The 5,354-nt window shown below is 37.4% G+C and overlaps 1 pseudogene; it reads left to right on the top strand.

Moving 5' to 3' along the window:
• Positions 1–3,792: 3,792 nt before the first annotated feature.
• LOC116863461 lies at positions 3,793–4,107 on the top strand (annotated as a pseudogene).
• Positions 4,108–5,354: the final 1,247 nt, after the last annotated feature.

Below are 5,354 nucleotides of genomic sequence, written 5' to 3'. Positions count from 1 at the left end.
CATAAATCAGCTCTACTTGAATGACACAAGTCATTGCTCTAACTGTAGTAGAAGAGCTAGGGCTAATGATATGATTCAGAACCAACCCATTGCTACTGAGAAATTTAGTCCTAATTACTGATGTGGGATTTAACTAGGAAACACTAAACACCAAGACTTTCATTATGAGAGCACACTCTGTGTTAACATACTAACACATCGCTGAAGGGATGTTTCCTTACAGTCTCCTCTATGTCTATGCAGACAATGAGGAAGGAGCACAGAGAGTAAGCAGGTGACCCTGTGGGCACAGGGCCTGCTAAGGTGTGAGGTAAGGGAAAGCTGAATGTCATCTCTGGAAGCGGCACGGCTCTCAGTGTGAGACTGAGATGTGAGGTGACAGGAATGATTCCTGCTCTGATTCCTAGGACTCTGAGGAGGAAGACCTCGGTCTGTGCCACAGGCCACAAGACACCAGGCCACAGACCCTGCTTCACCATCTCCCAGCAACCTTCCCGGTGTGCTCGCCCACCTAGCTCGTCTGCCACAAGAGGTGTTTCTTGTACCACTCACCTACACAGCTTTTATGACCCACTCTGCGACTCAACCCTTGATTCCTGGTGGGAGAGGAAAACCCGGTGAAAGCAATTTACAGTCTCTGTTTTACATATGAGGCTATTTTTTTTTAATGAGGTTTCCAAAGAGAGTAAAGAAGGGCATTATCCAAGAATATGCAACGGAATGGTTAATATTCATGAAGTGGTGGTTAATCTATAACCCTCACTAACTTTGAGTTGAACATATGTATTACACAGTTTTTCTTTACTTTTGTTATGTATTTTTTTTTAAAGATTTTATTTATTCACTTGACAGAGAGAGAGATCACAAGTAAGCAGAGCAGCAGGCAGAGAGAGAGGGGGAAGCAGGCTCCCTGCTGAGAAGAGAGCCCGATGCGGGGCTCGATCCCAGGACCCTGAGATCATGACCTGAGCTGAAGGCAGAGGCTTAACCCACTGAGCCACCCAGGTGCCCCTTGTTGTGTATTTTGATGTGACTTTGTTAAATATTAGCGGCTTCTAAATTGCCGTTAAATAGCACGAGAGCTGGGAGAATGTGCTGTCCTAGATGGAGCAGTTGTCTTCTTGACCTTAAAGGCAAGTATCACTTATAGAGTAAGCTGCGAAAGTGTCTTCTAGAAATTAAAATGATGAATAAAACTAATCAAAATCTGAAATCCAGGAATGGAATCTGCTGCATTGCCTTTTTTTCTTTTGACTAGCAGTAGTAGGATAAAATTTGATATTATCGACAGGATCATTAATATGGCAGACTAAAATAAGGAATCATATAAGGAAAAATTTATCTTTCAGAAAATTGTAAAATCAGTCTCATTTTTAAAAGCGGTGTGCAATATCGAAAACATAATTAGATTTAAATAAAAATGTCTTGATTGAGAGAAAGAAGAACAATTGTAGGAAATACAATCAAGGGGTCAAATAAAAATTATATTTTTATACAATTAAATGATCTTTTCTCTCAATGGACAAAATTTGCAAGTATGCCTCTTCTCATTAATATTTTAAAACAGATATAGTGGGATATAAATAAAAATATCTTACCATATCAACAATCTTCCTTGAGGTTTCTTCTTAAAGAGAGAAAAGAAAAGTAAGCACATTCTCATTCTCTTAGTTTTATAGATTTTCCCCTGGGATGCATCAAGAAAACCCATGTTCCATAAAAATAATAAGAAGAATGCATTCAATTTCATTGTTTGAATTATATCTGGGTTCCCCAACCATGGAAACATACAATCAGTGGTTTACTACAATGTGAGGTCCAGATGGGGTATTGTATCCTTCTTTTATTTATCGTTGCATTTCCAAGATCTAGAATCATGTGAGGAACATAGTACTTAATCAACATATTTCTTAACTAAATATACACAGAAGTTTAATTTACTTACAATATGAAGAAACATTTTATTTTTTAAAATTTTTTAAAATATTTTTTTAAAGATTTTATTTATTTATTTGACAAACAGAGATCACAAGTAGGCAGAGAGGCAGGCAGAGAGAGAGAGGTGGAAGCAGGCTCCCTGCTGAGTGAACAGAGAGCCTGATGTGGGGCTCAATCCCAGGACCCTGGGATCATGACCTGAGCAGAAGGCAGAGACTTTAACCCACTGAGCCACCTGAAGAAACATTTTAAATGGTCCTGTGTTTGTCTACTGCAAAGTACTTTAAGTGGGTGTTTATATGTAGAAGTATTTAGTCCAATCTCTGTTTGGATAGTTTTTATGTAAAACTTCTATGAGAGTAAATTTCAGGAAAAATATTTGGCCAGTATTTGCTTAGGTAAACAAATATAATCACAATAAATGAAAAAGTCTAGGATTTTGTAAAAATCAAAACCACTAAATGTAAGATCTCCTTTGCTTCACTGGAAACAAGGAATTTAGTTAATCATCTGAGTCTTGCATTTATTAAAGCAATGTAAATAACATATTTTATAACCTTATGAAATTTAAAAGTAATTTTAAAATTTGATTTAATTTGGGGTGCCTGGGTGGCCCGTAGGTTAAAGCCTCTGCCTTTGGCTCAGGTCATGATCCTGGGGTTCTGGAATCAAGCCTTGCCTTGGGCTGTCTGCACAGCGGGGAGATTGCCCCCTCACCCCGCCTGCCTCTCTGCCTACTTGTGATCTCTGTCTCTCAAATAAATTAAAAAAAAAATTGATTTAACTTTAGTAATTTTGACTTACCTTCTGGGAGATGTAGATTCCTTAGAAGAAAAAAGAAATAATGCATTTCATTAACTTATCCATTTAAACGCTATTTTTCCATGCAGCTATTTTTCATAAATGAAACATTGAGGAACAAAAGAAGGCAAATCCTTAGGTAGATGAGGGGTTTTTTAGGTATTTACCTTATGCACCATTGGTAGGAAGATACTTGGAAATTGGAACTTAATGTATAAACTTAAGTCCTTAGCCAGCTGGGATTCCTCTCACCCATTTTATGAAATTGAGAAGGGCACCGTGACTCCTGGAGTCATAGTATTATTGTGACCTATAGCAAAACAATGGCATTGGACATTTCTGCTAGGTCAGGTAGTACACAAATCAAATCTTGCTAATTTTGAGTAGATAGAGTTAGTCCGCTGCCCTAAATGTTTCCGATCATTGACACACTTTCTATTTTCATTTTCTGTAATTCCTTAACTAACTTGATGCATGCATGCAAAAGAAAATCAAGACAGTCTTGATAGACCTTAATATCTGCTTCTGGATGCCATGTTGTCTTCACAGAAGAGCCTCTCACCCCATTGGTGGAGTGCTACTTTGTTTCCTATATAAACAGAAAAGTTTCAATTTTATGGTGTAATGAAATAATCAGCATGTGAGATATCTACCCTCTTTAGGAGGAACATAGTTGAATTGGGCTTCCTTGCCAAATTCTTGTGGTGTCCTATCATAGTAATACACAAATAATTGCATTGTTTTAACTTAATGTGTTTGTTATATTTAGATGTTGGTTTAAGTGTTCTATTGTAGGTATTAAGGTTGCCACATCTTGTAATGTGTAGTACTATATGTGGAAACACTGCAGTATTTTAACATAATTATGTGTTTCTCAAGACAAGAAATACATATGTAGGTTTACGATAAATGCTGAGATTATAATATTGTTCATGTGTTCTCTATCAAAGAGAAACTTTGAACATTAAAACATTATCTTGACATAAATGACTGACATAAGCTCTCAGGGCTCAGACCTAGTTCTCTTGGGGCTCAGACCTAGCTTGAGGCGACATGGCTAAACGCATCAAGAAGATCAGAATCGTGGGCAAATATGGGACCCATTATGGTGTCTCCCTCAGGAAGATGGTGAAGAAGATTGAGATAAGCCAGCACGCCAAGTACACTTGCTCCTTCTGTGGCAAAACCAAGATGAAAAGATGAGCTGTGGGGATCTGGCATTGTGACTCCTGCATGAAAACCATCGCTGGTGGCGCCTGGACCTACAATACCACTTCTGCTGTCACAGTAAAGTCTGTCATCAGAAGACTGAAGGAGTTGAAAGACCAGTAGAAGCGCTGCTGTTTGAAACATTGCTAGCCTATAATAAATGGGTTAATTTATGCAACAAAATAAAAAAAAATGACTGACATAAAATTCCAACTGTGACAGAAGCACTAGTGTATTAGTCACCTGCTGGAGACTGCAGACTTTTTTAGCTGAGCAAAACTGTTGTTTGAAAGCATGCCTGAAGCCACTTACAGAATAAAATGATAAGGAAGAAGGTGTTTAGGACTAGTAAAGTCTAGGGAGAAGGAGTTGCTGCACATGTGTAAAATTGTTCACTAAATTGTCCTTTTCTTTTCCTGCATTGAGTATACAGCATATGCACTTCTCTATCTTAGCTTGACTGCTAAATAGGCTTTAATGTTAAGAAAACACCAAAGTCTGCCAGGACATGTATTTAAGATATGCAACAAATGAAGCAGTAAAGATTCTGAACCCCTTTAGGTAAGTGGTGATCTTCTGAGATACAGATTTTAGGGTAAAGGAGGAGTTGGTGTAGTTTCTCACTCTTTACAGCCTAAAAGGTTGATTATATTTGCTCTGTAAAATCATAATTATAATAGTATTAATATATTATATGTATATAGCTATTTTTATTTAAAATAAAATCACTAAGCTTCTTCCCATATGTAAATAGATTAATTGCTCACGATATTGACATACGACTTTACATAATCTTCTTGTGTTACCCAGAAAAAAGGTCATTGAAATTAGCTGAATTTCCCATCCTGTTTTTGACAGGATCACTACTTTATTTGTTGGTTAATAGCTCAGATTTACATAATCCACAGTCTTTGCTTCCCAAATTTGCCATATTCTGGACATAATAGATAAAGTTTCAAAGCATTTCTATTTGAGATGAAAAAAACATTTTGACATATACGATGTTCCGTCAGGATGCAGCATTCAAACCAAAAGTATGAAAGCTTATTTCCCCTGATGATGGCTGGTGGCTGTGGCTTTAACCTCCATTGGCGACCTAAGAAGTCATTCACACTCTACGAAGCACAGAAAGGAGGTGATAACCCTAGGGTTTCATAGCTTGTTCATGGCAAGTCTGAGACTCAATTCCAGGACTTCTGACCCAAATCTCATTTTGTTTACAAGTAAATGTCTACTCCTATGTTCAGTTTTCTGCTCTGCCACTTATTCCTGTGTTTGAAAGGTCCTCTAAGCCAAAGATGATATACAAATCAAAGTAAAGATGTTAACCGGACTGTTAACCAAAGATTTCCTTTCTTTAATTTCAGTTTCACTTGTAAAATAGAGATGAAAGTCTCTCTCTGCTT

The sequence above is a fragment of the Lontra canadensis genome, unplaced genomic scaffold, assembly GCF_010015895.1.
Source record: "Lontra canadensis isolate GAN:19392208 unplaced genomic scaffold, GSC_riverotter_1.0 scaffold1272, whole genome shotgun sequence".
In the NCBI taxonomy this organism is placed as follows: domain Eukaryota; kingdom Metazoa; phylum Chordata; class Mammalia; order Carnivora; family Mustelidae; genus Lontra; species Lontra canadensis.
The sequence above is the reverse complement of the archived record's forward strand: the minus strand, read 5'-3'. Positions and strand labels throughout refer to the sequence as shown.